Genomic DNA, 18,408 nt, shown 5'->3' with positions numbered 1-18,408 from the left:
TTCTGGTAGATCACAAGCTTAATAATGGCATGCAATGCCAAGCTGCGGCTTCTAAAGCGAGCAAAATTCTCTCTTGTATTAGAAGAGGTATAGACTCCAGAGAGAGAGATAACATATTACTCTTGTACAAATCAATAGTAATACCTCATCTAGAATATGCAGTTCAATTTTGGCCACTAATTCACAAAAAGAACATTGGGGAACTTGAGAAAGTACAGAGAAGGGCAACTAAACTGGTACGAGGCATGGAGGAGCTCAGCTATGAGGAAATATTAGAGGAACTAAATTTATTCTCTCTTGAGAAGAGGAGACTAAGGGGGGATATGATCAACATGTGTAAATACATCAGTGCTTCATATAGTGAACTCGGTGTAGAGCTTTTCCCTGAAGAGGCCCTCGAGGTGTGACACAATCTTCTCTACAGTAGCCTGTTCCTCCTCAGGCAGTGCCATTGCCGCTTTGCAGGCATCATCCTCTAAACCATTAACAGCCAGCTCTGCCACTTGCCAGGTACAGGCGTGCGGCACTCTCCAGCATCTCCTCCCACTCAGCAAAGGGACTGTTAAAGCCATTAAACGTGTGTATCCTGGCTAAGGCTGACCCTAGCAGAGCCATGCTGGAGCCCAGTCCTTCTTCCGCACCCGCTGCAAGGGACATATCTTGCCAACTGCCACCAAATGTGGGAAGATACAGTGAGGGGCGGCACACTGGTGGCACACAGTCCGGTGGAAATAAAATGTGGACATTATATTGAAGAAAATGCCAAACTAAAATCACCCTAGGATGGAGAGCACTGCTAGGGAAACACTCACAGTTCAGTTCAAATGCAAAGATACAGCGGGAGGAGTTGTGCCGACTAGACGTGCAGAATGAAAAAAAATTGTTTAAATTCGGATCGATTCTTGAAGTTACTAATTTAATTTCGCTGCATTCCTAATGAGAAAAAATATTGGTTATCTTAATTGTGAAGAATAGATGGTTCTATTCTATTTGAAATTCGAATTTTGCTTTTTATTCTATTTTTTTCTATTCTATTTTAATTTTCTATTTTTTATTTTCTATTCTATTTCTTTTCTACTCTTTGCTTCTCTTGTCTATTCTATTCCTTTAATTTCTGATCTATTTTGTTTTATTCTTTTCAAAATTTGAATTTAGAAAGAAAGCTATATATATTACCGTATTTTTCGCTCCATAAGACGCACCTGACCATAAGACGCACCTAGGTTTTAGAGGTGAAAAACAAGAAAAAAAAAATATTCTGAACCAATGGACTGCAGACACAGTACAGGGGGTGACCAGAGACTGCGGACATAGTACAGGAGATGACCAGAGACTGCAGACAAAGTACAGGGGATGACCAAGAGACTGCGGACATAGTACAGGAGATGACCAAGAGACTGCGGACACAGTACAGGAGATGACCAAGAGACTGCGGACACAGTACAGGAGATGACCAGAGAGTTCCGCGGAGTTGCCTTCCCTCTTCTTCCCGGGCCGGCATCTGTGACAGCCGGGTGCCCACTGCGCATGTGCGAGAAGCGCTGCGCTTTGTGAATGACCCGGCGCCTTCTGGGACCTTTCATGTGTCCCAGAAGACACCGGATCATTCACAAAGCGCAGCACATGCGCAGTGGGCACCCGGCTGTCACAGAAGCCAGCGCGGGAAGACTGTGCAGCGCTGGAGCGAGGAACAGGTAAGGCCCTGCAGGAGAGAACAGCTGAGCGGCCGGCCCGGTATTCTGACATGGTGGCCGCAAAAATACCGGACCGGCCGCTTTATATTCGCTCCATAAGACGCACTGACATTCCCCCCCCTTTTTTGGGGGGAAAAAAGTGCGTCTTATGGAGCGAAAAATACGGTATATTCTTTTATTATCTATTCTTTTCTTTGCTATTTTCTATTATTTATTTTTCTATTATATTTTATTATTTTCTATTCTATTTTCTGTTTTATTGTGATCTTTTATATTCTGTTTTATTCTATTCTTTTCAAAATTCGAATTTTGAAAGGTGGCTATATTCTAACACTAATACACATAGTCTTTGAAGAAAATCAGCAATATTCAGCAATATGTTTATATTTCAGTTTTGTTTTTTAATTTGAATGCTTTTGTTTTCAAATTAATTTTCGATTTAGATTCCAATTTCAAAATAAATTTTGTTTTGTTATGTCTGATTCATTTAAATTTGTTATTATTGTAATTCGGAAATTCTGAATAATGAAAACGTTGTCCGAATTTCAAACCACACACGCCTAGTGCCGACAACATCTGTTCAGAGTTTGGAGTGCAGCCTGGTTGGTCTGGTCCGAAAGGGGAGGCTTCTTTTGGAAGATGGCGAGTCCCTAACCTGTCCCTTCTCGTCAGGAACCTTTCCCTGATGCTAATCCCTTTCCCTGCCAGGTGTGGTTTCTCTCCTTACTATAGTCATTTTGCAAATGAGTGCCAATACCTGAAGGCAGGAATTATAAAGGCTCTGTTGACCTAAGATGGTCACCAGGGATCACCTAGATGCAGCGCAGCAAACCAGAACGCTGCTTCCAAGACCCAGGAAACCATAGAGAAGCCTTATTTCCTTTGACACCTGTCTACAAATGAACTAGGTAATTTAGTGCCACAAGCTCCCAAGTATGATTTTGACTTAAATGTATTCATTTGTAGTGTTTTTAGGTTAATGTACACTTTCACACATTTATTTCGTCTAGATTAGGAGTTACCGGATTTGCCTTTGATCTTGTAGCAGTAGTTATACCTGCTGCATGATGTTGCTGTTTTGCTTCTACTTTACATTCAATCTGTAACAACCAATGAATGAACTAATACAAAAAACAACAATACTTTAATATTTTTGCAATCATATAGATCATTTTTAATAGATACTTATATAAGCAGTTGCAAAGCTGGGGGATATGGGTTTCTTACAGCTGTGTTGGGGGTGTTCTAAGATGATTCCCCCACCTCTGTCCAGAAGCACATTGCCACACTGTCAGGAGGCCTTCAATACAACAGCAGCACAGAGTTGAAGAGATCTCTCCTAAACTTCTCCTTTGCTCTGATGTGCTGATACAGCAGAGTACAAACTTATATGGACTTCCCTCATCCTGCCGGGCGCCACTGTATATGAGGACTTGTAAGTGTTCAAATGGATGGAAGGGAATTTTTGCTGGTGAAGAGTTTTAACAGAAGCACACACCAATCACAGTATTTGCAATTCTTACCTTTAATGTCTGTATCATTTAAAATATTGTTTTAATGAAAGCAAAAGAAAAGCAATACAAGAAATACTGTATTCACAGAACAAAATATTTAAAAGCAGACATAAACAACAGTAAAAATAAAATGGTTTTAAAAGTGAAATATACTTAAGTATGCCTGGTTTTGGTTCAGTGTAAAGTTTTGATCATTTGCAGAGTAAGTTTAATCTGATATGCCAGACCCTTAGAAATATGATATTCAGTGTCCTTGGTAGTTCTGATGTCAAACCATTGTGGGGGTAGCTCAGGTGGGGGATCACCTTCCCTGGGAAAAAAGGTAGTCCAAATAGCAAGGCTTTCTTAAAATCTGACTTGTCATCAGGTTTATTTATAAGGTTGCAAACATCAAAACAAACAAAACAGAAAATAAACCCTCACCATCCAGGCACTAACTAAACAGAGCAGATTCCTCTCTCAAAGGTGAAGGGCTTCTCCCTGTCACCAACAAAATGAAAACAATATGCAAACCTTTTCCTTGCTTGTGTAACACAAACATTCATCCACAGCTCACTCAGATATGACTCTCTGAGTCCCGAGCCAAGAGCAACTTCTTCCTCCAGCCCTGCCTTATTTATACCACCTGCTGGTGGTCATCAGTGGACCACAAAATCCAGTCCTGAACCACATCTGCCATAATGGCCCAGAAAACCCAGAGTGGACTCCACCTTAATCTCCCAGATATGGTCTCATGCAAGGTGACACATAGCAGCCATTGATCACCTCACCTTTCATACTGTTACACCATCTACAGGGTTTCACTGAGTTACCTATAATCAAAGGGTCTGAGAGGTGTGCTGTAGGTGTGCTGGAGAGTAATTCATAATGCTTAGTAAACAATCTCTCAATGCCAACTTTACTGAATACATTTATGTTCCCACCTGACTGCAATCTGACAATCTGACATCCAGCATATTATTTAGCAGAATGATATTACCATTTGTTAGGTAAAAGATATGACATATATTTGATGCACAATTCTTTTAGGGGCTCTAATGTGTCTCCTTAGGCCTCTGGACCTTGTGTTTGATGTCTTGCTCATTGGTATCTTATACATTGGTGTAGCCACTTTTTAGGAAGATAGCGCCATTAACATGGAAATTATTAAATATGAATTCAAGTAGAGTATTGAGATGCATGAAAATCCCGTTTTAAGTCAAAAGAAAACCAGACTCACAAATGTGTATTGCTCAAACTGCTCTGTACTATTTGTGGTTTATCCTTTGAAGAAGAAGCTAGAGGAGGATAGAAGCTAGAAGTAGATGATGATGCTTCTTCCTTATTTTCAATTTGAATACTGTTTGTCAAATGTGTCTTAAGCTGGCTTAGGTATATCTGCTTAAGTTTAGATATGATATTTACATCTGACCATTTGGTTACTGGCCATGTACAGTACTGTGTCCCATTTTCCGAACTTTCCCCTGCTGAGCAGGCTCAGTTACTCATAAAGGCTGTCCTGGCCCCTTGCCAAGCCTCCTATTGAGGATTGGTCAGGATCAGACTAGCCACTCCTCACCTTCGCCCACAGCTTCTAGAACTTTCTCCAAAGTTCTAGTGCAGGGGGAAGTCTCAGAGAGTTAGTCTGTAGAGCCTGTCAATTCTGACCTAAATTTGACCCTGCTAGCTATCACACCCAGGCTGCTACTGAGCCTTCCTGACTAGCAATCAGAGCTAGCGCTCCCCCTAGCTACCTAGGAGGGCACTACAATAGCTATTCCTAAACCCCTTGCAGACTCCATGCTGTCCCTAATGGTGTTCATTCTGATTTTTTTGGGCAATTGTTTGGGAGCAATAGTCCTCTACAGCTGTCCGGCATGTTTCCTTTAGTCACTGCTATAGTACTACAAAGAGTAGGGACCTTGAGCTTTGCTGTTTGCAGCAAGCTGTGTTACAGCAGCAGAATTGACAACTTCCCCTCTGCTGCTGGAACAAATTTGAGTCAGGGTAAGTGCTTCTCAGAGGAAGCCTTGTATTTTTATTAGTGAACACAAGGCTATCTTTGATTTGAGGTCAAAATTTGTGATGTCATTCAGCCACTTCTCCACCTGGGGCAATCAGAAGAAACCATATATTCATTGACAAAGATACAAGGTGGATGAGAAGTCCTTGTACCTCTGCCAGAACACAATGCTGCAAAATGTATGTAGTTGATGCTACTATAGTATGTTACAGTGCTCAGTCGCCAAATAACTAAGTAACGGAAATAGTTCTTTTGAAACGGCTTGGTCCAAAAAAAAAAACAATGTAAAGTGACAGGAAACATGAACTTTGGCTCTTACTGACTGCTTTTACCCTATGTTGTGACATTTTGCAGCATGTGGGAACATGCTATGTTAGGCAAAAATGCTCTTTTTTTACAGCACATACCAATATAGCGTGTTGCTGTGAACTGAAGCCATGGGACATAGAACTATTTGCTCTTGTTCTAGGTGTTGGGACTGCATTGAGCAAAAGCTGCTCAAAGCTGATGGTGCGAAGCCCTTAGTCTTCTGCAACAGCCTTACTTTACATTATTTACTTTGCCTATTTTTTTTTTTAAAGAAAAGTTTCCTTTTAAAGCAGTAGTAAACTCTCCCGCTCCGATGCTGCTGTTTAAATAAGCCAGTATAGTAAGGTATTCCAACACATTCTGCATTATAATTAGGCCCCATTTGCATATTTCTTATGTTATTCCAGCTGCTTTAAAATTTGTGCTTCCTGGGATGAGACATCGCCATCCTAACTAATGTCTTTCGAGTCCATAGTGCAATATATTTCCAACCTTTAAGCTAGTCCTTTCTGTAATCTCACACATGCATATGGGGTGCATCAGGAAATGAGACTGTAATCCCATGGCATCTTGACACAGTGCTGCAGATATGATGAACACGACATACTACTTAATGGACTGGCACCACAGAGAGCGTGCCGCGAATTGGGAGAAAGGTGCACATGCGCCGCTGATATAAACAATAAAAGCAGGACAGATTACAAGCCAACTGAGCAAGTAAGGTGACATCTACATACAGCGATTTGTAGTGCTTTTAGTGATGATTTATACAGTATGTGCAAAAGTTATGGGGGAGAGTTTACTACTACTTTAACTACCTGCCGACCGCAGATAGCCGAATGACGGCTGCACTGCGGCCGGCCAGTTCTGAGTGGACGTCATGTGACGTCCTCCCAGAACGCGCTCTCCTGCGCGCCCCAGGGGGCGCGCACCCGGCGATCTCCGTGATCGCTGTGTCCTACGGACACAGCTGATCACGTGATGTGGTAAAAGGCCAATCACAGCGGCCTTTTACCACCTGATCAGCGGTGTCCAATGACACGCTGATCAGAGGGAAATGCAAGTGCCGGTTCTCGGCTGCACTTTCCTCACGCTGTCAGATCGTGAGGAAAGTACTGCCGAGAACCGGCAGTTGTCAGAGCGGGGATCGGCACCGATCATCAGGGCACTGATGATCAGTGCCCTGATGATCGGTGCCCAGCAGTGCCACCCGCAAGTTCCGCCCACCTGTGCCCAGCAGTGCGCCCACCTGTGCCCAGCAGTGCGCCCACTAGCTCCGCCCACCTGTGCCCAGCAGTGCACCCACCTGTGCCCACCAGTGCACCCACCTGTGCCCACCAGTGCACCCACCTGTGCCCACCAGTGCGCCCACTAGCTCCGCCCACCTGTGCCCAGCAGTGCACCCACCTGTGCCCAGCAGTGCACCCACCTGTGCCCACCAGTGCCACCCACCTGTGCCCACCCACCAGTGCCACCCACCAGTGCTGCCCACCAGTGCTGCCAGTCAGTGCCCAGGGGTTGTGCCAGTCAGTGCCGCCAGTCAGTGCCCAGCAGTGATGCCAGTCAGTGCCGTCTATCAGTACCCATCATCAGTGTCACCTATCAGTGCTGCATATTAGTGCTGCCTATCCGTGCCACCTCATTAGTAATGCCTATCAGTGCCCTTTAGTGCTGCCTATCAGTGCCCATCAGTGCCGCCTATCAGTGCCCATCAGTGCTGCCTCATCAACGCACATCAGTGAAGGAGAAAAAATACCTGTTTAAAAAATTTTATAATAGAAACAAAGAAACTTTTTTTTTTTTTTTCAAATTTTTTGCACTTTTTTTATTTATAGCACAAAAACTAAAGTGCCCAGTGGCGATTAAATACCACCAAAAGAAAGCTCTATTTGTGAGAAAAAAATGATCAAAATTTCATATGGGTACAATGTTGCATGACCGCGCAAATGTCAATCAAAGTGCGGCAGCGCTGAAAGCTGAAAATTGGCCTGGTAAATAAAGGGGTATAAGTGCCTGGTAGGCAAGTTTAAACAGCTGCAGTGTTTGCTGCATAGTAATAGAAACTCATTGATTTTTCTTTTTTTTGCTGCATAGAATTCCTCTTTAAATTGGCCATTTAAAGGTTTGTGGTATGTTCAGTTACCATAAAATATCCCTATTCATCAACATGTCTAAAATAAAACATGTCTCTGGACAGTTTGACAACTGAGACCCCATACAAATATATATTTTAAAATATGTATCTGCAGTGGGTGTATTCATATGTATTAAGTAATATGTTTTGAAGAATGTATATATGCATAAACTAATTGCATGATGCAATTTCAAGCAATGAAATACATTCTCACCCCTTTAGTCTATCAACTGCAGTCCAGAATAAAAGAACATTATATAAATATTGTGAACTTGCACCTTGAAGTGCCAGTGATGGACACTTTGGCTTATAATCTTTAACTGATCAAAGTGGATGGTTGACTTGCCATAGCAATGGAATTCAAATAATTGAATATTAAAGGACTATAAATAGCAACTTAAACCGCTTTACAGCAGGACAAAATCTTCTCCTAGAAATAACAAAGAAATACATTACTGACACTGATCTACCTTCTAATGTAATGCAAACATTTATTTTGAAAGACTTCAGTTCTCATCTCTATAACAGCCTTTCTCAACCAGGGTGCCTTGAGGATTCTTCAGGGGTGCCTTGGCAAAATGTCTAAAAATTGCCTAAAACTTCTATGCAAGCAAGCAGGTGGAACAAGCCTGCCTTTTAGTTACACAAAGTCACAGGTTTTCATTGTGCACCATTACCACCTTGTAGCCACCGACGTCCTGACAACCACTGACATCATCAATTGATAAGGAGGATGTCAGCTGCCTGCATATCACCCTAGTTTGACCCTCCCTTCCCCTCTCAGTCAGTGCTGGAGTCACATTAGCTCAGTGATGGGATAAAAACTGGGAGAAGAGAAACACCAGAATACTAGTCAGTACCAGTGTGCAAAAGTGTGTTTTCTTTGGAAGAATAAATCACTTCAAATGTTGGGTATCCTATATGTGTGGATATTGCTGGGCTATATAAAGCTATTAGAATAGTTTTTCACATTTTAGAATGGGGTGCTCTTTTAAAATTATGGACAGTCTTGTATCACCCCATTTTAGACCCCATTTGGGGTCCTTAAAGATAGCTGCTGCACTTTTGCATTATTAAATATTTATTTTGGCCCTGTCCACACTGAAAATGGATAATACAGCAGCTACAAAGGTAACAGTTACCAGCTACAATCCAGATTGCAGGTATGTTCTGAATCACAACAGACTCTGCAAATCTGAACAGACCTCTGTAATCCTAGGAACACATATGTTTACCATCATAATAAGTATAACAACTACTGTAGTACTTGGAGTGAATGAATTATTAAAGCCCTGCTCTAGACACCATTATTTTTATATTTTTCTGAGGCCTTAATACTCTGTATGTAGTTGCCGCAGGAATATTGTCCAGGTCCTAACCAGGCACTTTGCCTCGAAGCCAGGCACATAAGCTCACTCACACGTTTCTCCAATAACCAGTCTAGGGTTTTTGTTTTTATTTTTATTTTAAAAGTATTGGGATAGGGATGAAGGAGATGAGTGGGTTACTCCAAAATAGGTATTATGTACAGTACATTAAGGTCTTTGTCTAATCTTCAGGGCAAACTATATCAGAGTGCTTGAATCAAACTGTGGACTTCAGCTTTAAGGCAGTAGTGACAAGCTGTAGTAGTAACAGCAGTACCTTCTTTAGAGCCCCAGAGCAGTGTCTCTTTAACCACTTGCCCTTTTGAGGATTTACCCCCCCTTCCTGACAAGGCCATTTTTTGCATTACGACTCTGTGTTACTTTAACTGACAATTGTGCGGTCATGCAACGCTGCACCCAAATTAAATTTATATCCTTTTTTTCCTACAAATTGAGCTTTCTTTTGGTGGTAGCCTGTGCATTTTTTTTATTTTTTTGAGCTATAAAAAGACTGACAATTTTGAAAAAAAAAACCTATATTTTTGACTTTTTGTTCAGTAAAAAAATCAAATTTCATTATAAATTTAAGCCAAAATGTATTCTGCTACATGTCTTTGCTGCAAAAAAATCCCAATACGTTGAAATTAATTGGTTTATGTGAAAGTTGTAGCGTTTACAAATTGCGGTATATATACTGGGCTTTTTAAAAAAATATATATTTTACTAGTAATGGCGGCAATCAGCAACTTAAAGCAGGATGGCGGCAGGCATTCTGACACTGGGGGGAACTGACTTGGTGTCACTGACATCCCCAGTGACACCAATACAGTGATCAGTGCTAAAAAAAGCACTGCCACTCTACTAATGGCACTGGGCAGCAAGCGGTTAACATGTGGGGCAATCAAAGGGTTACCTGTGTGCTGTTTCACTATGTCCTGTGTCCGTGTGCAATCCTCGGCAATCACCGGGTGCCGGCGAGTAATCACCGGTCTGACCTGGTGATTGACAGCTGTAGCCGCACTTGGCGGTGCGGGTAGGGTGCGCACACGCCTAGCGCACACCCCCTACCTGGAAATCTGTGCCACCCTGTAGCAGTATTTCTGCTATAGAGTGGTCAGGAAGTGATTAAAAGTAGGCCAGGTGGATAAAGTTCTTCGGAAACACCAGCCGGTATTCCCCTTGCTGATTTTCTTGCACCAGAGGGGGATAACCAGCATAAATTCTCTAAGATCCTTTAGAAATGTCTGTACTCACAAGGCCCAAGAGCAGCTTGGAAGAGCCTTCCTCTGTGATACCACACGAGATCTTAAGGCCCTCAGGTCACCCACCTGAGGCTGTACAGCAGCAGATGTTGGGGGGGGCAACATGCCCTCTTCCAGGCTTGGACAATTTATTACAGGAAAGACCCTAAGCCCGTTTGTTCATTGAATATATAGAGTTGCCCACCATGACTTAGAGCTCCTCTCTCTGGAATAGGCTGAGGCTGTATCAATATTCATGCTGCCATCTGCATAAGTCCACACCGATCATCCAGAAACGTCTACAGATTCCTGGGTACAGAGAAAGGCAGACAGGCAGCAGCTGGGCACACAGAGTAGACCTAGTTAAATGATCACAGCTCACCCAGGGCAGTGAGCTAACTATGCTTTTTCCTAGCAAATATTTACAGCCACTCTGACTACAAAGTGACAACTAAATTTACCTATCAAAGCACAACTAATCCTACCTATCTAATCTTAGCACCTACCTAGGAGGGTGCTACGTACCTTTGCTCTGTATGAGCTAACTGTGTACTTTCATGAAGACTGTCTAAATGCTGTATTTATCTGCCCCCAGAAGGTATAGTTAGAGCTTTGCTCCTTTCAGCTTTGGAGAGGGGTCCATGATAGGCATCACTGCCAGTGTCATGTCTCTGCTACCTCTGCAGTTTACTATTAAGAAAGCATAGCCTATGTTGAAAGCATCTTTGATGCTTGGATGAAAAGTGCCTTCTGCTCGTGAATGAAACCTGTTGACTTATGTAGGTTACCATCATGGTCCCATTTTATGTAGTGTTTGAGGGACCAGGCGAAGTCTGAGAAACCACAATGGACAGTTCTAAAATTCTAATTGGTCTCCCATGCAGAAGCAGAAATTTAATTGAGTGTCCACAAACATCAGTAGTCATCTTTTTATGTCTTTTCAAGTGTAGCCAATATTTCTTCTATACACTTCAAAGGGATAGTGCTATAGCTGTTTGGTCAGCTTTAGCCAAGACAAGCTGAAGTAATAAGCCGCAGACTATGAATTAGTGTATGTGAATGTATTGCTAATTCAGGAAGAGCTCTTGTAACTGTGAAATAAATCAATCTCTATAGAAACTCCAGAGGAAATGCTAAACTATTAGTGGTCATGATGCAAAACTGTGACAATGACTTTAGATTAATGCTTTGAATTCAGCTGGATGGGTAAAGGAAAATTTGAAGAGAGCCTTAGAAGAATAATTATCAGTTGGTAGTGCTAAAATATTAATATCAGCAGCTGAGATTCTCTGCTTGTTAGTACAAGAGCTGGATACCAGAGCTGGATTTAGGGTTTAAAGAAGCTCTGACATCTGAATTATCATATATGGTGGTGTAATATTGTTTGCTTAAAGATGAATTCCAGGTATGGCATTTTTTACATAGTTAAATTAGTCCAGTTTGGACTGATGTAACTATGCATATACATTACCTGTGGGTTCCCTCTAGAAGCTGGGAATCACTGTAGTAGACACGCTGCTCCAGTGATCTCCACAAGCTTCCAGGTCCTGTGCTGAACAGCTGCCTTGCTGTGAACACAGGAACTTGGTCTCTCGGTATGGGTTCTATTCAGAGAATAGTTTACATTCTCTCAATTAATGCAAAGTATTCTCTGATCAGATGAGGTGGAGAGAGTGACATCACTGCCCCGCCCCTCCACCTTCAAACACAAGAACAGTTTCATTGAGAAAATGCAAAGCATTCTGTGCATAGCCCCTAAGCCAAGCTGCTGACTCAATTCAATCAATTAAGACCTTTCAGTGTTCAGAAAAGTGCCTAGCCGGCTGATTAGAAAGAGTCTACTTTATAGACACTATCCTGTTCATAAATACGAAAGCAGCTTTGGTGTATTTCTAGGAGCAATGTCGGATATGGTCGTTAGGTGGCACACAAGCGCAGGCTTTGTCCTGTCCGCGTTTGTCTGCATATGAGAATACTTATAAGTGTGCTTTTTATTTTAAACTATATTATAATTTTTTATTTTATTATTTTTTTGTTGCAGTTTCTCCAAAAATTATCGGCCAACTAATGCATTTCCTAATAAATGTTACAAAGTCATACATCCTATTTTCAAATGTCAAACATTTTCAAACTTATATCTCAAATATTTTGAATGTCTAGTTCTAATTGCCCAATATAATTATATATCCTCATTCTCGTTAATCATGTAACTATTCTATATTCCAGCTCAAACTCAGTCTGTTACAGTGGCTAGCACTCATGGCTTGCAGCACTTTGGTCATGAGTTCTAATCCCAATCATGGGCGCACCTGTCTGGAGTTTGCATGCTTTCTCTGTACGGGTGTGTTTCTGCCAACACTCCAAAGACATGCTGTTAGGTTAATTGGGCCTAGTATATGTCTGAGTTTCTGGCCTTAGATTGTAAACTCCTTGACATTTGTGAATGCCCAAAATATGAAGATCAATTTCCATGGTTCTGTCAGTGCCAGGAATATTGTTCAATCAATTAAGAGTTTGGCTACTGACTAGAAAGTGGAGAGGGAGTGAATCTTACCTGCGTCCTGTTCTTCTGACAAGTTTGAAACTTTCAATTTTACTTCTGTTTATTTTTGATTGCAACTTTGTTTCTCTTCTCTTAAACCTCTCTCCTTATACAACTTGAGCTCTCCCACCCCCCCTGTCATCACCTGTTCCATCTGCAAATCTATGTATCACTGCCCCACTCTTTTTATTTAACTATTTATTTACTGATCTTGTTAATGTGTCTCATTTCTTATCACCTCCAGCTCAGATCTCGCATTATTATAAGATTCCTAATTGTATCTCACCACTAGTCTGAATGAATTCACAATTCCTGGTTAGTCCCATTCCCTTACTTATAATAACCTTTAGGGCCAGTTCACACTACATGTGTTTCAGTTGCTTTTTTCTGCATCCAAAATATACAGAAAGAAGGTTATATGGTTGTCAATGTCATAGCTCACATCAGTGCTTGCAGTTCCAGTGCATTGCAGGTGCTGCAAAAAAAGTCAAACAGGCTGCATTGGTTATGCACAGAACTGTACTGGGACGCGGTAAAATGCACTGGAACACACTAAAACGCACATGTCCCTAATTAAATTGAAGAAAAAGAGAGGGGAAAAAATTAACTGGAATGCATTAAAAAATGCACCGGAACGCGTCAAAAACACATCCAAAATGCACTGGAACATGCTAAACATGCATCAAAAAATTGCATGCAAAAAAGCATCTGGAACACATCTAGACTGTGTTTCTATAGTGTGAACTGGCCCTTAGGACTTGTTCACACCATTTGTTGTGCAGAAATGCATGCAAGAGCACGCATTTTCCTGCACAGCAAAGAAATGCAATGCCCTTTGCAGATGTGCGCAGGTACCATGATGCAAACTTAATCGCACCTCCACATGTGTAGTAAACACAGACGCATTCACAGCCACCAAAACGCATGGCACCACACTACTGTGCGGCTAGGGGCAGCACACTTTTAAAATAATATGCCTACAGTATTTTTGCATGTTCCTACACGTTAGGCAGCCCATTGAAATTAATGGGCTGAGGAAAAAAAAAAAAGTAAAAAATGCCACATTTACACAGGTCCTCTGGCCTGTACAGCATGAATGAGTGGGTTGTTCATGTGGCTGGAGCCACCTGTTACATATGGGGACACAGCAACTGTATGAACACTGGTTTTAACCTGACAGGTGTGAAGGCGTGGGGAAGAGGCCCTGAATGCTCACTGTCTGTGTTCAGGGCTGTACACCTCCACCCATATGTTTGTCAAATTAGGACCTGCAGCATTTCCATAGTGTAACATAGGTTGCCCACAAAAACAAACCACTGATTCACACTCTACAGGCCACAGCACCCATGTGAATGAGCCCCAAGACCTCAATTACATACACAGCTTTATTTACTAACTCGGTACAGTTTTATCATTTAGATTTAACAGGAATTTGGTTGCGAATGTGTCCATTAATAATGTTTTTAGTGTATTTTTACCATAAATATAATTTGGATATTTTCTCTGGCGGTGGGGCCTGTCAGGCTGTACGGGGCCCCGTGATATCTAACAGTGGCCCTAGGTGTATGCTTTTGTCTGTGCCACCTGTATAGTTATAAAGAACAATTACTTCTTCTGAAATACCTTGAACCTCTGCTATGTACCTCAATGTATCTAGGAATTGGACACGTTTTCAACTGAAAATACAACAATTATTAGTAATGTTTCCCCTGAAGCAAGCATGAACTAACCCCTTAATATTATAAAGCATCCCAAATTCTCATTTTTCAGAATGTACCCAATTATGCATCTGTGTGTCCAGACAGGACCTCCCAGTGGCTATTCTATGGACAAGGTACACTTTTCTTTATGCCTGATCTATGTTGAGCTGCATTAGTCAATACATTGCAATGGCCAGAAATATTTGGATCCAAGCCACATGAGCTCAGGTATCCAAATGTGAAAGTTCTTTCATAGCAAACCTCCATTATGTAATGTATAGGCCTGGCCCACTCCAAATGAATGCATTGTTCTGGTAGGTCCTCCTATTACAGACTTTAGCTTGAAAAGCTTGGCTCTCTGGGCTCTGTGGCTCATGAGTGAGTATTCTTGGGCTCACACCAGGACAAGGTGCTTGTTCTGGGGGCACTGGACAGGAGAAAGGGGCCAAGAAATGCTGGCTGGGGAGCAACTGAATTAAGGATCTGGGCTGCTCTGTGGCAAACCACTGTGCAGAGCAGGTAAGTCTTACATGTTTATTATTTTATTTTGGAACAATTGTTAAGATCACTTTTCCAAACCCACCAGTGATGCCAGACAGCTAATCATAACAGGCTTCCCAGGGTCTCCCTCTGCCTTGTACTCCAGCAGTTAATCTGCTGAAAGAAAAATAAAAACATTTAGATACATAGCAGAGGTTCTTTTTTCTTCATAAATCTACAGGTGGCACAGACAATAGCTAAAACTGGCTAGCTGTTCTACTCTCTCTCCACTCTCTTGCCCAAAGCCACAACATTTATTCATGTAATGTTTGAGTGGCCAGGACAACTTGTTGTCCTGTTGACTACACACTGGCTAAAATGGCAAGCACCGCTTTGCACCCGCCCTATAGTTTTGGTCTAACTGCACTTTTGGTCCCAAACGTATGGACTCTGAAGATCAACTTGCTGAATAATATCTCCCAGGATGCCCCCTCCAGATAAGGGCTCAGCCGCAATTCCTCATAAACAAAAGCTCAACATTGTGCTTTATCCTTTAAAAGCTTTTACTGCACAATAAACAATAAGAAATGAACTCACATTCCGGAGGTGCATACCGCACCAGGTATGATGAGCATCCAGTAATGTACTTCTTTAGGCACAAGATGGCAGTATCATCCCCAGCAGCATAGACCAATCCAGGCTCCAAATCGTCATCACACTGTGTAATGCAAGGCAAGGGTCTGTATCATTACTGCCATCTAGTGCCTAAAGAAGTACATTACTGGATGTTCATCATACCTGGTGCAGTATACACCTCCGGAATGTGAGTGCATTTCTTACAGGTGAAACTCGAAAAATTAGAATATCGTGCAAAAGTTAATTTTATTTCAGTAATGCAACTTAAAAGGTGAAACTAATATATGAGATAGACTCATTACATGCAAAGCAAGATAGTTCAAGCTGTGATTTGTCATAATTGTGATGATTATGGCTTACAGCTCATGAAAACCCCAAATCCACAATCTCAGAAAATTAGAGTATTACATGCAATCAATAAAACAAGGATTGTACATAGAACAATATCGGACCTCTGAAAAGATAAGCATGCATATGTACTCAGTACTTGGTTTGGGCCCCTTTTGCAGCAATTACTGCCTCAATGTGGCGTGGCATGGAAGCTATCAGCCTGTGGCACTGCTGAGGTGTTATGGAAGACCAGGATGCTTCAATAGCAGCCTTCAGCTCTTCTGCATTGCTCAGTCTCATATCTCTCATCTTTCTCTTGGCAATGCCCCATAGATTCTCTATGGGGTTCAGGTCAGGCGAGTTTGCTGGCCAATCAAGCACAGTAATCCCACGGAACCAGGTTTTGGTGCTTTTGGCAGTGTGGGCAGGTGCCAAGTCCTGCTGGAAAAGGAAGTCAGCATCCCCATAAAGCTCGTCTGCGGAAGGAAGCATGAAGTGCTCCAAAATCTCCTGGTAGACGGCTGCATTGACCCTGGACTTAAAGAAGCACAGTGGACCAACACCAGCAGATGACATGGCTCCCCAAATCAACACAGACTGTGGAAACTTCACACTGGACTTCAAGCATCTTGCAGTGTGTGCCGCTCCATTCTTCCTCCATACTCTGGGTCCTTGGTTTCCAAATGAGATGCAAAAGTTGCTCTCATCAGAAAAGAGGACTTTGGACCACTGAGCAACAGACCAGATCTGTTTTTTTTAGCCCAGGTAAGATGCTTCTGATGTTGTTTGTTGTTCAGGAGAGGCTTGACAAGAGGAATACGACATTTGAAGCTCATGTACAGGATCCGTCTGTGTGTAGTGGCTCTTGATGCACTGACTCCGGCCTCAGTCCACTCCTTGTGAAAGTCCCCAACACTTTTGAATGTCCTTTTCCTGACAATCCTCTCCAGGCTGCGGTCATCCCTGCTGCTTGTGCACCTTTTTCTTCCACACTTTTCCCTTCCACATAACTTTCTATTAATGTGCTTTGATACAGCACTTTGGGAACATCCAACTTCTTTTGCAATTACCTTTTGAGGCTTTCCCTCCTTATGGAGGGTGTCAATGATGGTTTTCTGCACAACTGTCAGATCAGCAGTCTTTGCCATGATTGTGATTCCTACTGAACCAGACTGAGAGACCATTTAAAGGCTCGGGAACCCTTTGCAGGTGTTATGGCTTAATTAGCTGATTAGAGTGGAACACTTTGAGCCTAGAATATTACACCTTTGCACAATATTCTAATTCTCTGAGATTGTGGATTTGGGGTTTTCATGAGCTGTAAGCTATAATCATCACAATTATGACAAATCACATCTTGAACTATCTTGCTTTGCATGTAATGAGTCTATCTCATATATTAGTTTCACCTTTTAAGTTGCATTACTGAAATAAATGAACTATTGCACGATATTCTAATTTTTTGAGTTTCACCCGTATGGTTTAAACGCATTGTACTCTAACTCATTACACTAATGCATTGTACTCTAATGCATTTTACACTAACGCATTGTACACTAACTCACTGAACACTCTAATGCATTGTACTCTAAATCATTTTACACTAATGCATTGTGCACTCTAATGCACTGTACACGCTAATTAACCACTTGCCTACCGGGCACTTATACCCCCTTCTTTACCAGGCCAATTTTCAGCTGTCAGCGCTGTCGCACTTTGATTGACAATTGCAAGGTCATGCAACACTGTACCCATATGAAATTTTTATCATTTTTTTTCCTCACAAATAGAGCTTTCTTTTGGTGGTATTTAATCACCGCTGGGCGCTTTACTTTTTGTGTTATAAACAAAAAAATGCAAAAAATTTGAAAATTTTTTTTTCTTTGTTTCTATTATAAAAATTTTCAAACAGGTAATTTTTCTCCTTCACTGATGTGCGTTGATGAGGCAGCACTGATGGGCACTGATAGGCAGCACCGATAGGCAGCACTAATGAGGTGGCACGGATAGGAGGCACTGATAGGCAGCACTAATGAGGTGTCATGGATAGGCGGCACTGATAGGTGGCACTGATGATGGGTACTGATAGCACTGATAGGTGGCACTGACTGGCATCACTGCTGGGCACTGATTCACACTGACTGGCAGCACTGCATTGATGGGCACTGGTGGGCACAGGTGGGTTGAACAGGTGGCTGCACTGCTGGGCACAGGTGGGAGGAACTGGTGGGCACCGATTATCAGTGCCCTGATGATCGGTGCCGATCTCTGCTCTGACAACTGCTGGTTCTCGGCAGTACATTCCTCGCGCTCTGACAGCGTGAGGAAAGTGCAGCCGAGAACCGGCAATTGCATTTCCCGGTGATCAGCGTGTCATTGGATACGGCTGATCATGTGGTAAAAGGCTGCTGTGATTGGTCTTTTACCACATCACGTGATCAGCTGTGTCCGTAGGACAC

Source organism: Staurois parvus, unplaced genomic scaffold, assembly GCF_062004578.1.
Source record: "Staurois parvus isolate SC_StPar_1 unplaced genomic scaffold, SC_StPar_1.0 ptg000165l, whole genome shotgun sequence".
In the NCBI taxonomy this organism is placed as follows: domain Eukaryota; kingdom Metazoa; phylum Chordata; class Amphibia; order Anura; family Ranidae; genus Staurois; species Staurois parvus.
This window is presented reverse-complemented; position numbering follows the sequence as displayed.